Source organism: Schistocerca piceifrons, chromosome 2, assembly GCF_021461385.2.
Source record: "Schistocerca piceifrons isolate TAMUIC-IGC-003096 chromosome 2, iqSchPice1.1, whole genome shotgun sequence".
Taxonomy (NCBI): Eukaryota; Metazoa; Arthropoda; class Insecta; order Orthoptera; family Acrididae; genus Schistocerca; species Schistocerca piceifrons.
The window spans coordinates 644,547,322-644,573,693 of NC_060139.1; the positions used below are offsets into that span (position 1 = coordinate 644,547,322).

A 26,372-nucleotide genomic window follows, 5' to 3' on the forward strand; every position below is an offset into this window, starting at 1 on the left:
ACAATTTCTGTATGGTGCGAAAAGTGGCAATTAGCACTAAACAAAGAAAAGTGCAAGGTCACCCACATGGGTACTAAAAGAAATCCGATAAATTTTGGGTATACGATAAATCGCCGAAATATAAATGCTGTCAATTCGACTAAATACCTAGGAATTACAATTACGAGCAACTTAAACTGGGAAGACCACATAGATAATATTGTGGCGAAGGTGAAATAAAGACTGCGCTTTGTTGGCAGAACACTTAGAAGATGCGACAAAGCCACTAAAGAGACAACCTACATTACACGTGTCTGTCCTCTGCTGGAATATTGCTGCGCGGTATGGGATCCTTACCAGGTAGGATAGACGAAGGACTTCAAAAAAGTGCAAAGAAGGGCAGCTCGTTTCGTGTTATCTCGCAACAGGGGTGAGAGTGTCACAGATATGATATGCGAGTTGGGGTGGCAATCACTGAAACAAAGGCTGTTTACTTTGCGGCGAGATCTATTTACGAAATTTCAATCACCAACTTTCTCCTCCGAATGCGTAAATATTTTGTTGACAGTCACCTACGCAGGTGAGCAGCGATCATGGATGATTCCCTATTTACCGACAGAATGTTTGGCATTGTAAACAGCCGCATATCCCATTCTCGTCCATCTACACCACGCAGAGCATTATCTTCATTTGTTGTTGATGCCCTGCTGCTAACAGAACTACACTCCACTTCTTCCTCTCCTTGAAATCGGCGCATTTATTTCTTCAAGATCCCAGAACTCCGAACGTATGTTGTGCATCATCTTTGAAGTGACAAAATTTGATACAATATGTAAATCACTTTACGAAGCAAGTGTTCACACCACTTCAAATCACATTCACATGTCCAGTTTCACTTACCTCATAATACTTCCTCTTCCTTTAAAAATGAATGTCATGCACACTTTTTATACCATGAATAATAGATAATTTACCTCACTTCCATCTTTAAAATCTTTCTTAGGATCGAAATCAAGCACAATACACGAATAATTTTTTTTTTACGTGACTACCCTTCAAGAACTGTGTAATGCAAGAGCTTCAATGGATTGCAAATAAAAGCCAACAAGTGATCGGCTGTTATTTCAAATACTCTGCATATTTGCACCTTGAAACAATTTTTCCCCTGCTTTATAAAGAGTTTTGAGATTAGATCAGTACCATTTCTGGCCCAAACAGTTCTTAAGTCAAAAACATTCACTGCGTATACTGTACAAATACAGGGTGTGTGAAAGACAGAACAACAACCCCTTTCATTATTACTTCGAAAGATAAGGCTATTACCACGACATTTTGTCGTTGTGTCAGACTTTCTCTACATATTCGTCTTTGAATACGGCATACACTGACGGGAAAAAAAGTACAATATCAAAAGATTAACGTAGAGGACTGTAACTATGGGAATTCATTTGTCTAGGTAACATACTTAACTGATAAACAATGCAAGATCACAGATTAATGTGAGGGTGAAATAAGTTATTGCAAATGTGAAATGCTGGTACATTAATAACAGGTGTAACCGCTAGTATCTTAAATGCAAACACGCGAACATGGATGTTGCACAGGTGCAGGACGTCAGTTTGTGGCATGAAGTTCCATGCTTGTTGCATTTGGTCGGTGAGTGATGCATGTCAATATTGCTGGAATCTCGATTGGAGACGGATCTGGTGATCGAGTAGACCAAGGTAACATTTCGACACTCTGAAGAAGAGCGTGGCTACAACAACGGTGTGTGGACGACCGTTATCCCGTCGGAAAACACCCCCTGGAATGCTGTTCACGAATGGCTGTGCAACAGGTCAAATCATCAGACTGACGTACAAATTTCCAATCAGGATACGTGTGATAAAGATGAGAGTGCTTCTACTGTCATAAAAAATCGTACCCCAGATCATGATACGAGGAACGGGTCCTGTTTGTCTAGCAAAGACAGGTTGGATGCAGGCCCTCAAATGCCCTCCTGACCAACACACGGCTATCACTGGCTCAGAGGCAGAACCAGCATTCATCATAAAATGCAACAGACATCCGCCCTGCCCTCCAGTGAGCTCTCGCTTGACACGACTGAAATCGCAAATGGCGATACTTTGGGGTCAGTGGAATGCGCACTACAGGGCGTCTGGCTCGGAGCTATCCTCAAAGTAAACGATTTGTACCAGTTCGTTACGTCACTGTGGCACCAACTGCTTCAAAAATTTTCTGCAGATGCAATACGATGTGCCAGAGCCATAAGCCGAATACGATGGGCTTCCCTCTCGGTAGTGCTACGTAGCCGCCCGAGCTGCCATCAATCATGCGCAGTGGCTCCATTCCTGCCAAATCTTTCTGCAATATCGCAGAGCGAACATTCATCTTCTCCTAGCTCTATTGTACGACCTCGTTGAAGCTCAGTGAGGTGTTGATAATGACGTCTTAGTCGTCTTAATGGCATTCCTGACTAACATCAACTCACGACGTCCATTCTTAAGGGTAACTAAAGCTCATGACCTTTAGATCGTGTATTTAAAACAAACCTGATTTCCATCCTCATAGTGGCGCTACTAGTGCTCTTTGCTATGCGACTGGTGCGACATTTGAACAGACATCGTCTTTCAGCTGTGGGAACACGCCTACAAACTTCAGTTTATGTCTCATAACTCCTTGGTGTTGCGAATTTTGTTCGCCAGTGTATTTCTACCAAGTATGGAAGTTGGCGTTTTGACCGTTAATGAAACGTCGCACCTCAAAAATAACCTCGTTCTCTTTCTGTGAAGTTTGGAAGGTAGGAGACGAGGTGCTGGCAGAATTGAAGCTGTGAGGACGGGTCGTGAGTCGTGCTTGGGTAGCTCAGTTGGTAGAGCACTTGCCCGTGAAAGGCAAAGATCCCGAGTTCGAGTCTCGGTCCGGCAGACAGTTTTAATCTGTCAGGAAGTTTCGTATCTATATATGTTCGTTCCACATGCCCTCCTAAGCCATTATACTTATTTCTGTGAAATATGGCACACATATAAATTGCTATCTGGAAAGAAGCGCTGTGGGGATAAGAATCATCTGCCTCTCAAAAAGGCAGCGGCAGTTTTGAAGAATAGGAGCAACGCACTGCATTCAAATAACCACATTTTACTCATTCAGTATTTGAGAATGAGATCCCTTAGTAACTTCTCAGAAACTTTACACATACTTTCAAACCAATAGCAAACGTTTTCTTACTGACACCTCCCACAAAACGATGAAAGGAAAAGAAGTATATCTTTTACTACATTTTTTATATTCATGGAGGAAAACTGCCACATCAGGCATGCAGTTTTAATTTAATACTTCTTCACTATTAACTCTATTCGCAGCACAGTTTGCAGGCAGTATTCATATATACCACTAAATTCACCTCCAAAATTATATTATTGTACGACTCTTAGTTCAGGAGACAAGATGCCATAAACACTGAGGTGCACGAGAAACGGGCGCATCATGCATGACGCTTTAGTTTATTACTTCTTTACTATTAATTCTGTATGCAACGCAGTGTATACACAGTACTCACACATACCGCTGAATATACCCGCAAAATTATATCACTGAACATCTCGTAGTTCAGGAATTATGACGTCATAAACACTGAGCTGCGTAAAAACGAAACTTCAGGGCGAAATTCACTAGAGATACAGGTATAATACCTGTATAAATAGGTGTGAAATACGTTAAATATATGTGACATGTGCGTGTTTCGGGGAACATCAGGTTAAAAGCTGCTGCTAAGACCTTGAATAGAATACCACCAGGGGAACATCAGGTAAAAAGCTGCTGCTAAGACCTTGAATAGAATACCACCAAATCTGGTACACAGTACTTATTATTTGGAAGGAAGTACTGTGCGGGGAAGAACCATCGTCTTCTAGTTGGTGATGGACAAAGAACTGGGGAGGGGGAGGAAGAGATGGACAGAAAGGTAGAGGTGGAGATGAACGAAGAGAGTGGACGATGATGGACAGAGAGAAGGTGGTGATTGTGAGATGGACAAAGAGATGGAGGAATGCCAGCTGAACGGAGATACTGGGAAAGGAGAGGCACAAAGAAACGGGGGAGGAGAAGAGGGACAAGTGGTTCAAATGGCTCTGAGCACTATGGAGAGACAGGCAGGATTCGAACATGCGGCCGTAGCAGCCCCGTAGTTCCGGACTGAAGCGCCTAAAATCAGGTAGCTGAAAGCAGGGCCACCCTTGTTTCATACCTATATGAAAAATAATGATTCTCGAGCTATGACGTGGTTGCAGCAAATGAGCGATATATCTCCGGGCAACGCCGGGTATTCATGTGGTATAAAGATAAATTGAATAGCTGGTGCCCTCGATGATCTGTAGGACTACAGATACAATGTAAAGGCCTGTTTCCGCGATAGGGACGCGGCGTTTATGTCGACAAGCCAGATCAAAATTTTGTGCAGAAACCTTCACTGCCGTCAAGGGATGAGTAGGTGTTACTATGTGCATAGAAGCCGAATCCATTGCTTTGAGAATGAACAATATATGTTGGCTGGAACAGCGCAGACAGAGAGACGTGTCGTATTACGTGCTATTGTACCGCGGCGAGCGGCAGGCGGGCACAATGGCCAGGTGGTGGGCATTTCTCGCGAAAGCTATATTCCTGCAGTGGCGGCGAATTAAGCGAGGCAGCGCGCGAGCGGCCAGCACCGGCCCGGCTAGGCCCGGCCACACAAAGACCCTGCTAACGAGCCGGCTAATGGCTGCGTAGCGTCGTCGACCGAATGATAATTAGCGTGAAATGACAGCCCTTCCCTCAACCAGTTCACACACCGAGCCCGTACCCGTTCTTCCACGCCACCTGCTCGCCAGTCTCGCTCATAAAGCGAGTACACACACACAGAAAGGGAAGTGCGACAGGGAAATAGAGAGATGCGGTGACAGGGGCAGACAGGCGCGACTGGGGGACGGTGATTCACAAGCACAGAGGCATTTTGCAGTTGGTCCGTTTAGGTTCGGTAGCGGAATAATTTACTACGTCCTCTGACTCTCAGATTGTCTGAGAATCGCCGGGTGCGTGCGTGGTCCGTAGCTGCAAGAAACTATCCTGTGATGGCTAGTTGTCTGATAGAATTATGGACAGCTCTTAATGACAGACAGGGACCTACTGAGTCAGTAACAAGGTTTTTTGCACAGCAATTTTTTTTTACTTATTTTATTTATTTATTTTACATGACGACAAACTAACAGCTACTTCTTTTCTTAATACGTTTTTTACGAACTATAATGTGCAGTCACATGAAAACGAGACAGTTGGGAAAAAGTTTTAATTCTACGAATTTGCACGTTTGTTTGCGTGGCCATCCTCCGCAGCAAGCACAGAAATATTTGTTGTGTAAAGAAAATCGCCTTTTCTTGCTGCTACTTAATTTACTTGTCCCAGACGCGTTTCGCCTTATTCTTGCTCTAAGGCATCTGCACTGGGACGGTTTGCTGTGATTGTGTTACAATATTTACGTTTCTAGAATGAAATTTTCACTCTACAGCGGAGTGTGTGCTGATATGAAACTTCCTGGCAGATTAAAACTGTGCGCCGGGCCGAGGCTCCCGAGTTCGAGTCTCGGCCCTGCACACGGTTTTAATCTGCCAGGAAGTTTAATATTTACGTTGTTAAAAGCACAGTATTCGAACAAATAGCTATATCTAGTGGCAAAAGAATGATAGTAAATCACAAAAAAGGAAGAAGAAACATGGTGAACAGTGTGATAAAGTTCAGTATACAAAATTGTGCCCTTTTGTCGGAATTGAAGCGGTAGAGCGACCTCCAGACCAGATGAGAGGAAACGCTCATCACAGCAAACTATCCCACTGAATATGCCTTAGAGCAAGAAAAAGGCGAAACGCGTCTGGTAAAAATAAATTAAGTTGCAGCAAAAGGCGGTCTGATTTACAAAACAAACACTTCTAATTTGCTTTCGCCGTTTTGCAGCAGATGGCGCAGGCGCAGGCGGTAGGTCCCCAAGTGTCATACAAGTCAACCTTCAATGTATTAGTCGATTTGTGATTGCATCGTCAAGTCATTCTCGATCGAATGTGTCAAATTACGAGCTCAGTTCTCTTTATTTCCGGGAAGTTTTAATTTTCTGCTTTAACGTAAAGGATTCTGCAGCCTAGCCTCATAAAATTCTGGGTAAGACCTGTATGGTGAGGCATCTGTAAGGGAAGAACCTGCAGAGAATTGTTTCAGAGCTTCAATAACTGTGATTTTGACGTCGACGATGGGCATGGCTGTGGAACAGATAAGGTTTTCGAAGCTGCTGAAAACGACAGAAACAATCATAGGGGGTCATTATAAACGCAGTTGATGCGTTTGAGCCGATCAATGAAAGACAATCCGCCACAATACAGCTATAGAGGTGAAAAGGTGATTTTGCAGTATGTCAATGCTCGCCCCCATGTCGCAAAACCCGTCAAAATATACTTGCAAACGTTGAAATGGAAGTTCTTACCCAATCCGCCGTATTTTCCAGATATTGCACCCTCTGACCGCGACCTTTTTCGATCAATCGCAAATAGCCTCGCTGACCAGCACTTTCGGTCATGTGAACACGTGTAAAACTCGATCAATTCATGGATATCATCCAAAGACGCCCAGTTGTTCCTATGCTGGATTTATATTCTGATCGAAAGATGGGAGAAAGTAGTGGCCAGCGATGGATAGTGCTTTGAATCGTAAAGTTCCTCGAACTTCGACGAAAAACGGAAGAAGATAAGAAGGAAAGATGTAATACGCAAACTACTCACTATTTCAGAAGTATTCGCCATAACTAGTAAGACATTTATCGCACTGTGAGAGAAGATGGTTAATGTCTTCATGGCAAAACGGTTGCTATTTCCTACGGAATCATGATTGCATCCAGGCGAGCACCTCTTCGTCGAAAGCAGATCGACGACCACGAATGTGCTCCAAGAATATGGAAATCGCTGGGGAGATATCGAGATTGCAAGGAGGATGTATAAGGGCATCCCACATAAACCCTTCTGCAATGTAGCCGAAACAATGCAGGCAACCTGTGCGGCGAGCGTGGGGGGTGGGGGGTGGAGGGTTGGGGGGAATTTGTCTGCAACAGAATACTGCCGTCCGTCAACACTCCTGGGCGTTTGGACTTCGTGGCGTGCTTTAATTTTTGCAAAATGTCCAAGTACCGCTGCGGGTTATTTGTGGTTCCATGTCCACAAAGTCAGAGAGCAGCGGGCCCTTGCAGTCAAAGAAAAAGTTCATGACTTTCCCTGAGCTGGCGTACACGGATTTGGATTTCTTCGGTGTGAGTGAATCCATGTGCTTCCATTGACTCCACGTTTTTATCTACCACGACTACGTGTGACAGGAGATAATATTCTTCATTCTGATACCGTTCCAGGTGCTGTAGTGATGTCCTCATTGTATTCAAGTTCTACTCCTCCGTCAGGCTGCAGGGGTCCAACGGCGCACATAATTTCCCGGAACTTCGGATGTTCTGTCATGATGGCGGGGGCGGGATCGTGACTGATGCACAACATGAACCGAGTGTCTACCACTGGCCGCCGTCGCCCATTTCTGTCTGCAGCCTTCACTGCAGCAATTACCGAAGGGGTAATGACACAGTGAGTCTGTCCTGGGCATCTGTTGTCTTTCACTGACTGCCGATCTTCTCTAAATCACTTATTCCACGCAAACACATGTTCATGTAACATACTGAGCACATCTAACAGTCTAATATCACATTGGTGAACGTTCGCACTGTTCCTTCTTGATTCCTATGAGAGAGCACTTCTATTCGCACACCTTCTTTCATAACCAATGTCCACGACATACTCGTTATATAGTCTGTCTCATTTTCATTCGATGGCTCCTTACACAAATGATTACCCGAATGTGATATGCGTGCAATGTCTTTATCGCAAACACCACCAATGGCCAACAGTCAGTAACGTGACATAAAGCAGAGCACGTGCTGAAGTAACGTCAAAGAAATGTAAGCAACGCTAATACCTTGACCAGCCAAAGTATTATGACCACTGAACTCCGCGACATTGGATGCCATCTGGTGGCCACGTGACGTAGCAACAAAAGTATGTAAGCGGAACAGACACGGCCGGGGCTCGTCCTAGCGAAATTACGAGCTGCAAATGCGTAAACCCATTGAGATAAGTGACTTTCATAAATAGAATATTATTATTACGCAGATCCTGTGAACGAATGTCTCGAAAAAGACGAAGATGGTCGAATGTTCACCTGCTGCTATCGTCAGAATGTATGGAAAGAGGTAGGCGGACAGTTAAACAACCACTAGGGGCTAAATAGTTGGACGTCCAAGGCTCTTCACATAATGTGGGGATCAGAAGCTTGTTTGTTCTGTAAAGTAGGACAGATGGTGATCTGTGGAATCTCTGCCGAAAGAGCAAAATGCTGGTGCATGCACAAGTGTTTCAGAGCAAACCGTTCATGGTACATTATTGAACATGGAGCTAGGCAGCAGACCACCCCTACGTGTTCACATATGGACCCAACGACACCGTCAGTTACGACTGAAGTGGGCACAGAATCATCGGGATTCAACCGTCGATCAACGGAAACGTGTCGGCTCTTCAGCTGAATCACATTTTTGCAACATTAGGTCGATGGTCGTCTCCACAGAAACAATCATTGAGGTGAACGGCGGCTCGAAAAATGCAGTGCACCAGAGACACAGGCTGGTGGGAGCAGTGTTATGCTATGGAAGACATTCTTCTGCGCTTGCATGGAACCTGTGGTAGTAATCGACGACACCTTGACTGATGCGAACCCACGTGCACCCCTTCATGCTTGATGTCTTCTCCGAGGGTTATGTCATCTTCCAGTAATATAATTGTCCATGTCTCGGAGCCAGAATCGTGGCAAAGTTTGAGGTGCAGTACAATAAACTCACTTTGATGTCTGGGTGACCAAAATCGTACGATGTAAATCCTACGGCACGCCTCGAGGTCGCTATGGGGAGCCATCATTGCGTACGCAAATCAGCGATCCGTTATCTACGCCAGCAACATGACCTGTGCGTAGGAATCTAATGCCACATACCTCTACAAACCTACCAACAAATTGTCGGATTCCTGATATGCGGGATCTATGATATATTTCGTTTCAAAGACGGAGAAACTAGGTATTAAGCAGAATCAAATTTTCACTCTGCAGCGGAGTGTGTGCTGACAGGAAACTTCCTGGCAGATTAAAACTGTATGCCGGACCGAGACTCGAACTCGTGATCTTTGCCTTTCGCGGGCGTGAAATTGAAGCGTCACCCATCCACCAGTGTCAGCCCAGTTTGCAGGTGAATATAAGTTTAATTTAGTTTTTGTTTATGTATTTTTGTAATATTTGTAATGGTTGTGAATTGTCTAAAGTTTTTGTATTTATTTTTTATGTTTCATGTACGGAGGGAGCGGTGCAACGAACGGAGACAGCATCTTCACTGCCGGGACCAGAGAGAAAATTGCTGGCCATTATACGTCGCGGGTCGACAGCCAAAGAGCAACAGAAGATCCTGAAACCGAGTTGTTGCGTCGTGCTTCTAAAAATGTCAAAAATTAAGAATTTGTAATGTTTCTACAACAATGACGTCATAGAAAGTTTAATCTTGTTGTAAATGTTCAGTTCTGTCTTGTCAAGGTTCAGGTTCACGTCTATATGTAGGAAGATAATAAACTAGTGGATGCTACAAAAGTTTAAATACGTGTTCCGAGAATTTATTTATGAAGAATTATGTTAAGTAATTTATTTGACAAGATTATTAATTTTTGACAGCGCTCATCGCGAGTTTGATTCTTGAAAGTTTATTCAATGTGGTTCTAATATTTATTAAATCAGAACACTTGCATTAATATAATTTCTGAGAAGAAACAAACGACATCTAAATTAAAAAAGTTTACGCAAACCAATTGGACTGAGTGACGAAATTCTGCGCATACGACTCAAATGATGATGTTTTAATTATAGTTTCATTCAAGAACCATTCAGAGACAATTTAAAAAAGAATTTAAATAATTTTGAAGTGTGTTGTAACTGACGTAGGTGACGAAGTCTGCACATGGTCATATGTCAAAAGAAAATCATTTATACAAAACTTGCGTCTTTACACTACAGTGCTCTACCACCTGAGCTACCCAAGCACGACTCACGCCCCGTCCTCACAGCTTCACGTCTGCCAGTACCTCGTCTCCTACCTTCCAAACTTCACAGAAGATGTCCTGCGAACCTTGCAAACTAGCACTCCTGTAAGAAAGGATATTGCAGAAACAAGGCTTAGCCACAACCTGGGGGATGTTTCCAGAATGAGATTTTCACCCTGCAGCGGAGTGTGCGCTGATATGAAACTTCCTGGCAGATTTTTGGAAACATCCCCCAGGCTGTTGCTGAGCCGTTTCTCCCCAATATCCTTTCTTCCAGGGGAGCTAGTTCTGCAAGGTTCGCAGGAGAGCTTCAGTGAAGTTTGGAAGATAGGAGAGGACGTACTGGCAGAAGTGAAGCTTTGAGGACGGGGCGTGAGTCGTGCTTGTGCAGCTCAGACGGTAGAGCACTTGCCCACGAAAGGCAAAGATCCAGAGTTTGATTCTCGGTCCGGTACACAGTTTTAATTTCAACGTATTTCAAGGTATTAAGCAGTTCGTCGTTATATTTTGGGTCATCTGTGTATAATGGTATTAGTAATACCGTATTATGTATTAGGAGTACTGTAGTAGCGTTACGATCTAGCTGAGAGAGAGGGCCGTGTGTAGGCTTCCAGCTGAACGCTTTTTGCTGATATTTCCCACACGTGTGGACACGGACAGTGAAGTGGATGAAATGATAATTAAATCAAGACACTAAGCTGTCAATAGGCGTTGATATACATCAATGGGGACAGCTGAAAATATGTGCCTCGACCGGGACTCGAACCCGGGATCTCCTGCTTACATGGCAGACGCTCTATCCATATGAGCCACCGAGGGACCAGAGGATAGCGCGACTGCAGTGATTTATCCCTTGCACGCTCCCCGCAAGACCCACACTCCCAGCTTAATGTCCACACACTACATTCGTAGTGCCCCTGCCCATTACATTCATTACTCGCGGCAGACAATCTTACCGTGTGCATCCAGCACAGAAGAAGTAGGTCAATGGCCGGTTAACTTTAACTATATGAAATTAGAATTATATATTAATACCCTCAGATGCTGACGGGCGTTGGTATGTATCAACAGGGACAGGTGAAAATGTGTGCCCCGACCAGGACTCGAACCCGGGACCTTCTGCTTTCATAGAAGGCGCTCTATCCGTCTGAGCCACCGAGGGCACAGAAGATAGTGCGACTGCACGGACTTATCCGAAAGAACGGATACAGTCTTCATATATGGTTAAGGTTAACCGGCCATTGACCTTCTTCCGTGCAGATGCAGACGTATTGCCCGAACTCTTACGGGATTCGGTAAGATTGTCTGCCGCGAGTAATGAGTGTAATGTGCAGGGACACTACGAATGTAGTGTGTGGACATTAAGTTGGGAATGTGGGTCTCACGGGGAGCATGCAAGGGATAAATCCTTGCAGTCGCACTATGTGCCCTCGGTGGCTCAGGTGGATAGAGCGTCTGCCATGTAAGCAGGAGATCCCTGGTTAAAGTCCCGGTCGGGGCACACATTTTCATTTGTCCCCGTTGGTGTATATCAACGCCTGTCGACAGCTTAGGGTCTTGATTTAATTATCATTTCATTTTAAGAGAGCTGTGGGGTCACCGATGGTATCCGTTCTTTCGGACATATCCGAAAGAACAGATACCATCTTCATATAGTGAAGTGGGTGGTGGCTGCGGAGGGGCGTGCGGCTCAACATTACACTGAGGCCTTAACTCAGGACAACTTGATGGCAGCCTTCCAACATTCAAGCTTTCCTCTCTATACCTATTAATGTTCCTAAATACAAATATTGTTAATGTTAATGTGCGGCTGATGACAGTCCCGCATTGGCAGAGCTGCCGCCAGGCTAAGAGCTTCGGTCTACAGACGAGACAGCATATTTCCAGCCAGCTTCAGAGTACTGAGGGAGCTGGCCTTAAACTGCACACCAGTGGAAAACAGTGCATTTAAATACAACTCTGACACTTCTAGGCAATCGGAGTAATAGAACCATAATCTACTGAAACGTTTCCAGACACCCCTATGTTAAGCGAAATTGACTACTAGATGTCACGAGAAGTGGACTCACCAGTATAAATGGAGTCAGGGAGTACTGCGTTCTCAGTAGAGAAGCAGTAACAGCAAAATGCGTTGGCTGTGAGAGCTCAGTGACTTCGAACATGGACTAGCCATGGGATCTCTCCTAATTTAGCCGGCAGGGTTATGTCAACGCTGCTAAAGCTGTCCAAGTAAATTATTGGTGATGTGATTGTGAAGTGGAAAAAGAACAACAACAGATAAACGAAGACCATACAGAGCTAACGTACTGAGGGACAGCGACTGTGGAGCATTGCGAAGGGTACTTGTAAAAAATTGCATAGAATCAGCGGAGGGAATGGCTCTTGCGTTCCACGTGCTACCAGTAGCTCAGCTAGAACATTGACTGTACCCAGGGATTGACTGTACCCAGGGAGTTAAAAAGAATGGGATAGAGTGCTGAAGTGCCTTCTGAGCCACGCATTTCTGTAGTCAGTGCTAAGGAATGCTTCAGGTCGTGTATAGTACGACGCCACTGGACGGTGGGCCCTGGACAGTGCCTGGAAACAGCGGTTTAAAGTGGTGAATCTCCTGTACCATGTGGCAGTCCGAAGTAAATGTTTGAGTTGGACGAATGGCTGGAGGGCGTCAGCTGCCTTCATGTGGAATGCCAACAGTGAAGTACGGAGAAAATGACGTTTCGGCTAGGGGGTGTTTTCTGTGGTTAGGCTGTGCTCCTGTTAAGTTGGTACTAAACGCAGAAAGATATTAAAACATTTTACAGCATCGTGTAATGCGAACCGCAAAGGAACAGCTGTAAGTTTATGATCGTTTGTATCAGCATGGAATTGCATAATGTTATAAAGCAGTATATTTGAGGTAATGGTTCGTGGAAAAGAACACACATAAAGCGGACTTATTTGGTCAGAGTACCGATCTGAAGCCAACGGAACACCTTTAGAACGAGTTAGAACGTCAACTTCGCTACAGATCTTGGTGTCCAATATGACTATTATATTGGGTTTCGGCTCTTGAGGAAAAATGGACTACCATTAACCCCCAGCCATTCAGATACCTCACTGAAAATGTCCCCAGTAGGATTCAAGCCGACATAAGGAAAGGTGGTCAAACCCCATACTAACGTCCACTAACTGTCGTCCGGACACTTTTCATAAGATAGTGTACAAACCTTTTTCTTTTGTCTTCAAGAAGTGAAAATAACAGTAATGTGCTGAGTACGTTAATAATTATCAGACGTCTGGCAAATGTAGTAAGTTTTATTGGACTCATAATTCTAAATAACTTATAGAAACAATGGATGAACAATGTGAATACAGATAGTAGTTTAAAAATTGGGCTGAACAAATAGCTGCAATTGGTTGCAGCAACGTTATCCACCAACGTCTTTCTCAGAGAAGCTAACGGCGCTTGGAACAGGATGTGACCTCCTGCATATGATTAATAAGTTAATAAGGGGTGTGTCCACAGTTATCCTTTATGACGGTTTGAACTCTGCTTTAGATACTTTCAATTAGATATCTGAATGTCTGTGCTGGAATGGCAGCCCATTAATCCGAAGCCAGTTGTGATGGACGCTAGGGTCTGGAGCGACGTAGACATTCTAACTCGTCCAAATGGTGTTCCATTGGCTTCAGGTCGGAAATCTGGGCACAACAGGCCATTTCAGGAATTTTATATTACACAAACCATTGTCCCACAGGTGTTTCTTTATGACAAAGTGTAATGTCATGCTGATCCGCTTCCTGTTATACTTTCTTGTCCGCCTCTTGCGGCGTCTACGGTCAATTCTGCATTCCACTGGGGTGTCCGGATACTTTTGATAAGATAGCGTGTAAGTAAGTAAAACGACGAGGACTAGTAGAAATCCTTTGTAAAGACAAGAGATATTGGATTTAATTGATGAAAGGAGAAAATATAAAAATGCAGGAACCTAAGCAGCCGGGAGGAATACAATCGTCTCAAAAAGAAGATCGACAGGAAATGCAAAATGGCTAAGCGGGAATCGCTAGAGGACAAATGCAAGGATGTAGAAGCATACATCACTAGGGGTAAGATAGATGCCGCTTACAGGAAAATTAAAGAGACCTTTGGAGAAAAGAGAACCACTTGTATGAATATCAAGGGCTCAGATGGAAAACCAGTCCTAAGCAAAGAAGGGGAAGCAGAAAGGTGGAAGGAGTATATACAGGGTCTATACAAGGGCCATGTACGTGAGGCGAATATTATGTAAATGGAAGAGGACGTAAATGCAGTTGAATTGGGAGATATGATATTGTGCGAAGAATTTGAAAGAGCGCTGAAAGACCTATGCAGAAACAAGGCCCCGGGAGTAGACAACATTCCGTTACAACCACTGATAGGCTTGGCAGATCCATCCATGACTAAACTCTTCCATCTGGTGAGCAAGATGTATGAGACAGGCGAAACAGACTCAGACTTCAAGAAGAATACAATAATTCCAATTCCAAAGAAAGCAGACAGGTGTGAAAATTACGAACTATCAGTTTAATGTCATGGATGCAAAATACTAACGCGAATTCTTTACAGACGAATGGAGAAACTGGTATAAACCCACTTCGAAGAAAATCAGTTTGGGTTCCGTAGAAATGCAGGAATACGCGAGGCACTACTGATCCTACGACATATCTTGGAAGATAGATTAAGGAAAGGCAAACCTACGTTCCTAGCATTTGTAGACTTAGAGAAAGCCTTTCACAATGTTGACTGGAATACCATGTTTCAAATCTGAAGATGGCAGGGACAAAATACAGGGAGCGAAAGGTTATTTACACTTTGTACAGAAACCAGATGACAGTTGTAAGAGTCGAGTGGCACGAAAGGAAAGCAATGGTTGAGAAGCGAGTGAGACACGATTGTAGCTTATCCCCGATGATATTCAGTCGGTGTATTGAGCAAGCAGTAAAGGAAACAAAAGATGAATTTGGAGTAGGAATTAAAATCCAGAGAGAAGAAGAAAAAACTTAGAGGTTTGACAATGAAACTATAATTCCGTCTGAGATGGCAAAGTACTTGGAAGAACAGTTGAACGGAATGGAGAGTGCCTTGAAAGGAGGACATAAGATGAACATCAACAAAAGCAAAACGAGGGTAATGCAATGTAGTCGAATTCAATCAGGTGATGCTGAGGGAATTAGATTAGGAAATGAGAACTTAAAATAGTAGAACAGTTTTGGCAACTGGGCAGCAAAATAACTGAAGATGGTCGAAGTAGAGAGGATATAAAATGCAGACTGGCGGTGGGAAGGAAAGCGTTTCTGTAGAAGAGAAAATTTGTTAATATCGAGTATAAATTGAAGAGTGAGTAAGTTTTTGCTGAAAGTACTCATATGGTGTGTAGCCATATATGGAAGTGCAACACTGACGATAAACAGTGTAGACAAGAAGAGAACAGAAGGTTTTGAAATGTGGTGCTACAGAGGAATGCTGAAGATTAGATGGGTAGATCACATAACTAATGAGGAAGTACTGAATAGAACTGGGGAGAAGAGAAATCTGTGGCATGAATTGACTAGAAGAAGGGATCGGTGGGTAGGTCACGCTCTGAGACATCAAGGGATCACCAGTTTAGTATTGGAGAGAAGCGTGGGGGTAAAAATCGTAGGGAGAGACCAAGAGATGAATACACTAAGCAGATTCAGAAGGATGTAGAATGCATTAGTTGCTCGGAGATGTAGAGCGTTGCACAGGATGGAGTAGCATGGTAAGCTGCATCAAAGCAGTCTTTGAACTGAAGACAACGACAGCAACAACAGAGTATATCTGTAGCATTTACCTTTAATCATATTTTACCACCTTATGCACGCTTATGCTGGCTACATGCAAACAAGCACTGAGTTTATCAGACACTCTCTCTCCTCTGCTGTTTTTCAACATAAACAGACCCTCATACCAGTCTTCGACATTAACACTCACACACCAGAAAAATTCGTACCCAACAGAGCAAAACGTTTTCCATCCCACTCCATCACTCATCCTCTTATTAGTAGTAGGAACTCGGCTCTGGAATGACTACTTATTGTATCAAAGTACTGAATAACATTTGTACTAAAACAACAGTAATGTCTCCCTTTGTTCCTGAATGCACTCTTTATAGGCTTGCATCATTATGATCAAGTTCCATTCTTCCCAGCTAGAGCTAACTCATTTCCCAAAGCCCTTATCTTGTGCGGTTTACCTAAATTTTTTGCATGCGGGACTCACTGTGCTAGAAAATATCACTTTTGTACACCAGTAAACCCATTTTGTTTCATCAACTACAACTACATGTGGCAGACATTTTTGAAGAATTTCTGCCAATTTGTAAGAAATTGTTACGAAGAATGTTGGAAAATTTTCATTCAAGAGATTAATTTGGGATGAAACTAGTTAAGGCTTAATAAATGTACTTGAAATACAGCTGTGCTGGTTTCTATTAACGTTTACATCATTAATCTTTGGAGGGACAAGATGATTAAAACATTTAATCTCTGTGTTACTATTATTATTATTATTATTATTATTATTATTATTACTATTATTAGCATAAGTAGTAGTAGTAGTGCTAGTGTTAATGTTTTACTTATTAGCTGTTCCTCTTATCAAATTTGTCATTGGACAGATTTTAATAATTTTTAATTATATTTATACAATTCTATTAATACTGAGCACATTAAAATTATGGTCCGACAGGGCCTGAAGAGCCCGATCTGACCATATTAAAAAAAGTGCCTGAAGACCCTAACCGGATCAGGTTAAATAAATAAAATAAACAAATGACAGCAGGTTTGTTCTTCTGGCATCAGTTGATTTGTTTGCACCTGCCTTGGTGGTCAACCTCATGAGGTGGTAGCTATTCCTCAGTGTCTTCCCAGCTCGAAATTTAGGAGAATGCCAGTTAGTTGGAAATACCATTCGATTTAGGTGGTTTATGAATGACAGCTATCAAAGACTCTTCCCAGTCTAGGGAGGTTTAAACTTTAATTCTATGTAGATATGAAGGATAACGACCATGACTATCTCACATTGTCATTATTAATATTATATGGCGTCGAGACTTGTGAAACTCTGAATACCATGTTATTTTTAGGAATGAACTGTTAAAAACATGGAAAGAGTTGGTGTCTCGTCACCTGCGAAGATTCCTACAATCAGTGCCAATTGATAATAAACAGTAAGATGTTTTGTGAAATGGTCTGTCGAAAAGTTAGCAATAAATCATGTGTAGAGAATGAGATCTGAGTGAGACTGTAAAGTTCAATGTTTAATTTAGAATCCTAAAAAGTTCTAGATGATATTCACCTGGTAGATTATGTAGACCCATGTAGTATATTGCTCAGATGTTTCGTTGTGCCATTTTATTTTTCATTTTTATGCAGATCTTACACAAAGCTTTCGACCGTTTTTCCTTTCAAAATTTTATTTAATTTTCAAGGTTTGTTCAGCAAGAATGAAATATAATGCATTTAAATATCGATTGGTATTCTGCTGTTACATTTTCAGTATTTAATCAGCTGTCATTATCATATTATGCTGCACCAGTAGGCCTACCTCTTTCATTTATAATTGATATCTATGTAGGGTAGGGTGATCAAATTATTTTCGGTGAAAACCGGGACACATTCACCCGGGTGCCAATGGACACCTCATTCCACATGTACCCAGGTTTCTTAATTTTAAATATTAATGTTTGGTTGATACATTTTGTTAACCCAATTATTATAACTAATTAGAGGATATAAAAGATTGATATAATCTAGATTATCTGTATAATTAATAACATTTAATAAACGTATACAGTAATAAAGAAATGTATTACGATTTTACAAAATTTTACAGCCATTCAACTTTTAATCCATTAATATTAACATGAGCTTTAATATTACTGAGCACTTGTAGATGGAATTGACTGTCCTTGGAGAAAAGAGTATTTTTCACTGCCTCCAACCTTCTTGATCATGTCTTTGTTCTTTGAGACACAGTGATAAAACTCGGCACAATCCATTTTGTAGTTGTACAGGATCTGCAGGATTGCTTCGAGAGAGTCCACCTCCATTCTGTTTCTTTCATCAGTCCTCTGGATATTCATGAACGAAAATACTCTTTCCACATTGGCATTATTGGCTGGGACTGCAAACAAATACCTGGCAATTATTACCAACTCAGAGTAATGCAGAAGACAGTCACAGCTTTAAAAAAAACTCATTTGACTTGTGACGACTTTCTTCAACAAAATTTGTCAGTATGCCGAACTGATCAAAGGGAATGGAATCATCGATTTCAATCTCTTTACTTTTCAAATAAGAAACTGTCTCCTCAACACTTTCCCATTTTGGCACTCTCTTCAATAACATCCAATCAAACACCGGCGATGAGGGTAAATATGAGGCGCTCCAATTGCTGAGATATTCTACACAAGTGTCATAAAACTTGTTAACTTCTTCTTCAAAACTCCTTTCAGCTGCTTCTGATATTTCTGCTCTTTTAAGGACAGATTTAACATTAAAAGAAATGAACTGCTGTTCTCTCCTCTTAGTAACAGTTTCCAGAGTATTTTTCAATACATCATTTACCTCTATTACTCTTTTCGTGCTTCCCTCAATTTCCTTTATCCCATGCTGCAAAGTGCTAAGCTGACTGTGAATGAACCATAAGTAGGCTTCACTTAAAGGGTTACTGAAAAACTGAACCAATATTATGGGGGCTTTGTCTTCATTTAGGAAAAAATCTTTTAACGGTTCAAACAGGCGGATAACTCTTTCAACTGCTGGAAACAGTGATAACCAGCGAGTTTTCGAGTGACACATTACATTCATATATTCAATTCCCACATAATCATAGAACTCCTTAAGCCTCTCTGTTCTAACAGTATATATGTAAAAGTGTGAGTATACCTTCATGACGATAGTTTCAACGTCACAGCTTAAACTGTCAGCAGATGTCTGCACGCTATTGTGTAAAACATGTGCAGGGCACCCAATTCCTTCAATGTTTTCATGCAATGTTGCCTTTAATTTGGTAAATACGTTGCATTTGCCTTGTCTTTTTAAACCACCAAAGTTTATGTTGCTGTTGTCTCCACAAAATGCCACACATTTATTTTTCTCAATAGCAAACATTTCGATAGTATTCATACAAAACCTTGAAATTTCGTCAGATGTTTCATTAGGTAGGGAACTCACCTTCAAAAGTTCGATCTGAATTCCCTGATAAATATCGAAAAACTGAACAACAAACAGAAATATTTTAGTGGCCTTATGATTGCTGGCATCAGTGGATATCCCATAGAAAGAAGACTTTTTGAGGTATTCAAGGCTTTCCTTTACACTCTGGGGAGCAATAATTCCTTTCACTAAGGCTCACACTTTAGTTCTTGCTGAACTAAACTTTTTTGCAATGGAAGAACCATCAAACATAATGCTGTTAAGCTTATTAATACAATCACTAGATCTATAAGTTTGGTGATGTTTTACCGTGTGGTAGGCCAGTGTAAGCTCGGCTGCTCGAACTTTCGTCTCTTCATTTGACTGATGTTTCACAAAATAATTTTGTAGAGTTTTACTGCAGCTCGGTGCACTGTATCTGTTAATGTGTTTCTTTGACCTGATGTGACCAACTATGTCGGAACGTCCACCATGACTTATACTAATAAAACAATTATATGAAGAACACTCTGCTTCGTAATCAAAACGAACTTTCTTAATGAAATTCCATTCCTTGGAATAACAGTCACTGAACATGCAGGCACGTTTCGGCATTGCGTTTCACGGTACTGCAGCAATAATACCACTAATATGAGTAAAAACTATTGCAGTTTGTCTGACAAAACATCAACTACTACACTGTTCTGACAATGAGTGTGTGAGTAAGTGGCGCGACAATCGGACGGTTTCATAGCTCTGTTACAATAATACAACTTACTACTTGTTGGCCAAAGTACCGCTCAAAGTAAATTATTGCGTCTGTGTATCAATACTGATAGTGTGATTACTAGTATGGGGCAATGGAGGTTTTAGACAAATAAGCTAAAATATATTAATTTCTTGTGTTGTATTTCCTTTAATACAGCGAAATCCCAAAAATTTGAGAAAGTTTCACGAAATGTATTTAAAAACTGAATTTCGGAACTTTTGAGCGTCCCGAAACAAATTTTCGGGACACCGGAACGCAGGGATGAAAACCGGGACAATCCCAATTTTCCGGGACGTTTGGTCACCCTAATGTAGGGGTATTAATGATACAGTGTTAAATGAATTAAATGAGTTAAAAATTAAACGAGGGTAAAGCACTCCTGGAAAGAAGCACATCGGTAAGGCGTACAGCGTCAAAATAATGTTGATCGGTGTGTGTACCGTGTTCAAATATTTAGGTCACATGCGACACTATGCCTCCCCACATCACCAAACCTAGGCAACCAAAATGACAATTTCCAACTACGTCTATAACGTTTTTGTCCAAGAGGGTCTACAGTAGGTGGGCCAGTCGCTGCCGTAATGTCATTACCCCTATCCTGATTCAGTCATACTAGGAACCTTACGTGGTTTTCAACGTGTGGGGACTGCTGAAGCAGTATTTTAGACCGTAAGATTAGGTTTATAATTCACTGGCTTCCAATACTAAAGGATGAAGGTAACTTTCGCGTTATATGTCACTGCCAAATTACACAGCTCGATGAAATTAGGACCAGACATACAAAGAACTGCTACAGTATAGTATATAAGTTATCCGAAAGGAATACCCAATGAGACTAACAGAAATGACACTTTTACTCAAAGAAAACAATCACACAGAAGTCACTGCAATTCATGATGGTGACATTACAGAAGGCGGAACATGGTTCTTAATAATGTGTGTGATCACCACGGACAGCACTGGATACTCTGCAACGTGCTCCCATGGTCGCCGCAACGTTGGTAAGTAGTTCACAAGAGGGCCTTCCATTCCTCCACCAACGGGGTTGAAACTGCTGTATGGTCATTGGTGCATGAGGACGAGCTACAATACGTCTCCAGTACGTCTCCTAAACGCATCTCACAGGTTCTAGATGGGAATTAAGTCGGTGTAACGAGCAGGCCATTCCCTTAAACCGGCCGATGTGGCCGAGCTCTTCTAGGCGCTACAGTCTGGAACCGCGCGACCGCTACAGTCGCAGGTTCGAATCCTGCCTCGGGCATGGATGTGTGTGATGTACTTAGGTTATTTAGGTTTAAGTAGTTCTACGTTCTAGGGGTCTGAAGCCCCATAATGCTCAAAACCATTCCATTAACCGAATACCTTCTCGTTCCAACAGCTCCTCCTCCTGAGCTATGCCGTGCGGTCGCGCATTGCCACCCATAAGAATGAGGTAGGGCCGATATACCCATGTAAAGATTTACATGCAGAAGACGCAGTGACCACAATTTTAACTGGTGAGTGTATCCTGTTCAAAGATTTGGAGGTCAGTACGCCTATGCATCATTAAGCCTCCCAACACCATAACACCCGAAATACCAAAAAGATAATGCTCCACAATGCTGTGAACACCATCATACGGCTACAGGTGGCAAAAAGTATGCACACAAGAACATTGTCGAACTTGATCATTTTGGTGGCCTGTGTGTTTTGGTGTGGGCAGGCATAGCGTTATATAGGTGAACTGACCTCCAAATATTTGAAGATGGTACACTCACCAATCAACGTTGTTTTGACCCTTTACTCCTTCCGCAGGTCGTTCTTTCAAGGAGTGTATCCGGCTCTGACATCATTTTAATGGATGACAGTGGATAACCGCATCGAATAGTGCTGATGGAAGAGGTCTTGGGACGAGAGGGTATTCGGCGAATGGACTGGTTTCCCCGCTTCCTCGACTTAAATCCCATCGAGCATGTGGGGGATGCTTTGGGCAGACCTACAGCAGCACACCAACGTGCAGGAACAAGTATTTAGCAACTGTCAACGGCGCTCTTGGAGGAATAGAGTACCTTACCACAAGAACTCTTTACCAAACTGTGGCCAGCGTGGAAGCACATAAGCACGGAGCACAGAATTCATTGCCGTCTGTCGTGACCACACACCCTATTAAACACCCAGTCTCACCTTTCGTAGTCAATCGCAGTGCTTTCAGTGTAATTATATTCTCTGAATAAAAATGTCATTCCTGTTCATCTCATTGCGTATTTCTTTCAGTTGCTTCTGTACTGTGCTGTAGCACTACTTTGGCTTGGTTCAAATGGCTCTGAGCACTATGGGACTTAACTGGTGAGGTCATCAGTCCCCTAGAACTTAGAACTACTTAAACCTAACTAACCTAAGGACGTCACACACATCCATGCGCGAGGCAGGATTGGAACCTGCAACCGTAGCGGTCGCGCGGTTCCTGACTGCAGCGCCTAGAACCGCTCGGCCACCCTGGCCGGCTATCACTACTTTCAGTATGATGTCCGTTTTTCACTGACCTATATTACTTAGTACTGACACAACATGCTAAGAATACTTCCGTCCTTAAGTTTTGCACACCACTGCGACGTCACAAAATAATATCCACAATATTTTAGAAAGTGACTCAATATGTCAGCCTACATCCATTTCGGCTTTCTATAAAACTAAATTACCGTAATATACACAGGTTGTAACGTTATAAGTGTAGGTATTACTAATTGTGACTGAGGACGATGTACTGGACCACATTACATCAGTATTTTGACATTTGCAGACTAAAATTTGCAACTGCTACAAGCCATATGTTTTTAGGTTGGTTAGTACCTCCAAGTACATGTGGTACGAGCAAGTCATTAATATTTATTGTCGCCTACACAAGAGGTCAAGATTTCAAGCGTCAGTGTGTGGATACGAAATGTTAGGCATAAGCTGACAGGCGTAGTCAACTTAGTTGTGCAGTTAGTACTGTGCAGAAAACATCAGATAGTAAATTATGTGACGTGTTTCTCAGTAAGCTTTTAGACGCAGAGAAAAAACAACCAACTCATTGTTGTGTGTAAGCACTGACGTACCAAATATAAAAATATCTAAAATTATGCCCTCACAATCTGTACAATTTTGTCTGTCAGAAACATATACATGCACCGAGAAACGACTTCCTAAATGATCTTGATTCGACCATAAAGTAGTTTATAAATGAAAGCTAGTCGGTAAAAACCATCAACGGGTCTGATTAGATTAAACGCAGTTTTTATCAAAATGTATCGGCGGCTTTTTGTACTTTTTTTTAACACGTAGAAAAAAGCGAATAAACTGTAGCCAAAGACCTGTAAGATGAGGTGATCTGCTTTGTTTTCCAACATGTATGTGAATATTGCATTCCCGTGAGAGCAGTATTTTCTCTCCAAACCGTCTGTTCGCTTCCTCTCATAATAGCAGATACGCAGACGCTGCGCGCAAGTGCTGAAACGTGCTCCACAGCCTGCAGTTCGTCTCCAGAAACAAGAGCGGGGCGAGGCTACGGGCTGCCGACAGACAGCGCCTGGGGCTTGGGGCCGTATTCTCTTCCCTTATATCTCACACAGTCGTAGCCGTGCCTTCACCGGAGTGCGGGTAACACCCACGGGAGGGACTATGTTTCCGCTCACTCCGACGGAGGAAGACTTGCTCCGACATGAAAAAATATGTCGGGCATCGAATGTTCCCAGAGCCAACTCGACAGTACTACTTTGCATAAAGTACTGACAATTCACTACGAGAAGAAGGAAATGTACACTACCAGCATCGCGTGAGGAGAACGTATCCACAGAATTTCTCATTCATGTTCACGGAGCATCACCAGAGTACTCTAGTGCTGGCTCAGCCCCTTGTATTACTCGCTGCACACTCTAACTTCTTTGAAGTTTATTCTTTAATCTACCCTTTTCCACCTTTGGTCATAGGTCTGAGTCGAACTAAAGCAAGACTCCTTGTAACTTACACAACGGATGTTTGTCCGAGTTTGCGTACTCTAACGAAGAGTGTGAAACAGACAAATGTGGTATCAAACTGAACATCATAAGGTATATTTATGTAAAAAGGTTTAACTGCTTTAAAATAATCAGAGTAATTAAGAAAATCTAATTAATGGTTTGAGGAAAAATATTGTTCGAACTGGATCTTCTGTTTTCTCTTGATTCATCCATCACAGAACACAGCATTTTATAATGAGTGTGTGAGACCGTCAGATAGCCGAACGGTGACAAATGATTTCTAGCGGCCTCGTCACGTGAAATTTTGGGGTTTGTACGTGTCAGATCATGAAAAAATTAACACGAACAGTACTTTTTCAATAATTTAAAAGCTGTCACCCATCTTAGTGTCTGAAAGTGATATTGAGAGATATATTTATTTACTTCAGAGTTTCTTCTCTGGAGCATAGAATTTATAACGAAGGACCTATCACCATCTTTTAAAATTTTTATTTCGTCTCTTGTGTCGTCTAATAGTTCTTGGTGTACTACCACATATTCATGGTCGTTGATAGTCTTGTCAGTTATAATTTTGTTCTTATCGCACGCTCGATCATATCCACGTTACTGGGAATGTGACATTTTCTCGTACTACATCCAATCACGAATGATCTTTGATACAAATGTATCGTTCAATAAGGGGGCCATTGTGCTAATTTCGGATGTCTAAATTTTTAAACCGTAGCTAAATCTTTGTTGATGCTGCTTTTACACTGCCTGATAGCATCTCCAGGATTCTAACTTGTTGTTGTTGTTGTTGTTGTTGTGGTCTTAAGTCATGAGACTAGTTTGATGCAGCTCTCCATGCTACTCTATCCTGTGCAAGCTTCTTCATCTCCTAGTACCTACTGCAACCTACATCCTTCTGAATCTGCTTAGTGTATTCATCTCTTGGTCTCCCTCTACGATTTTTACCCTCCACGCTGCCCTCCAATACTAAACTGGTGATCCCTTGATGCCTCAGAACATGGCCTACCAACCGATCCCTTCGTCTAGTCAAGTTCTGCCACAAACTTCTCCCCAATCCTATTCAATACTTCCTCATTAGTTATGTGATCTACCCATCTAATCTTCAGCATTCTTCTGTAGGACCACATTTCGAAAGCTTCTATTCTCTTCTTGTCCAAACTATTTATCGTCCATGTTTCACTTCCGTACATGGCTACACTCCATACAAATACTCTCAGAAACGACTTCCTGACACTTAAACCTATACTCGATGTTAACAAATTTCTCTTCTTCAGAAATGCTTTCCTTGCCATTGCCAGTCTACATTTTATGTCCTCTCTACTTCGACCATCATCAGTTATTTTGCTCCCCAAATAGCAAAACTCTTTTACTACTTTAAGTGTCTCATTTCCTAATCTAATTCCATCAGCATCACCCGACTTAATTCGACTACATTTCATTATCCTTATTTTGCTTTTGTTGACCTTCATCTCATATCCTCCTTTCAAGACACAATCCATTCCGTTCAACTGCTCTTCCAAGTCCTTTGCTGTCTCTGACAGAATTACAATGTCATCGGCGAACCTTAAAGTTTTTATTTCTTCTCCATTGATTTTAATATCTACTCCAATTTTTTTCTTTTGTTACTCTTATAACTGCCATCTGGTTTCTGTACAAATTGTAAATAGCTTTTCGCTCCCTGTGTTTTAACCCTGCCACCTTCAGAATTTGAAAGAGAGTATTCCAGTCAACATTGTCAAAAGCTTTCTCTAAGTCTACAAATGCTAGGAACGTAGGTTTGCCTTTCCTTAATCTAGCTTCTAAGATAAGTCGTAGGGTCAGTATTGCCTCACGTGTTCCGATATTTCTACGGAATCCAAACTGATCTTCCCCGAAGTCGGCTTCTACTAGTTTTTCCATTCGTCTGTAAAGAATTCGCGTTAGTATTTTGCAGCCGTGACTTATTAAACAGAGAGTTTGGTAATTTTCGCATCTGTCAACACTTGCTTTCTTTGGGATTGGAATTATTATATTTTTCTTGAAGTCTGAGGGTATTTCGCCTGTCTCATACATCTTGCTCACCAGATGGTAGAGTTTTGTCAGGACTGGCTCTCCCAAGGCTGTCAGTAGTTCTAATGGAATGTTGTCTACTCCTGGGGCTTTGTTTCGACTCAGGTCTTTCAGTGCTGATTCTAACTGAACGATCAGTGTCGGGTTGCCAGTTACCTCTCGTTTTCAGAGTTGCGTGATCTTCGTTTAATGCTGTTACAAAGTATAGATGTATGAGATGTGTGAGCTATC

General features: G+C 42.2%; 2 non-coding genes across 2 annotated transcripts; one reads left to right on the forward strand and one right to left on the reverse strand.

Moving 5' to 3' along the window:
- Positions 1-2,832: 2,832 nt before the first annotated feature.
- Positions 2,833-2,907, forward strand: Trnas-uga. The gene has a single exon. It is a non-coding gene; the product is annotated as a tRNA-Ser (tRNA).
- A 7,998-nt stretch (positions 2,908-10,905) lies between these two features.
- Trnat-ugu lies at positions 10,906-10,979 on the reverse strand. The gene has a single exon. It is a non-coding gene; the product is annotated as a tRNA-Thr (tRNA).
- Between the last annotated feature and the right edge of the window lie 15,393 nt (positions 10,980-26,372).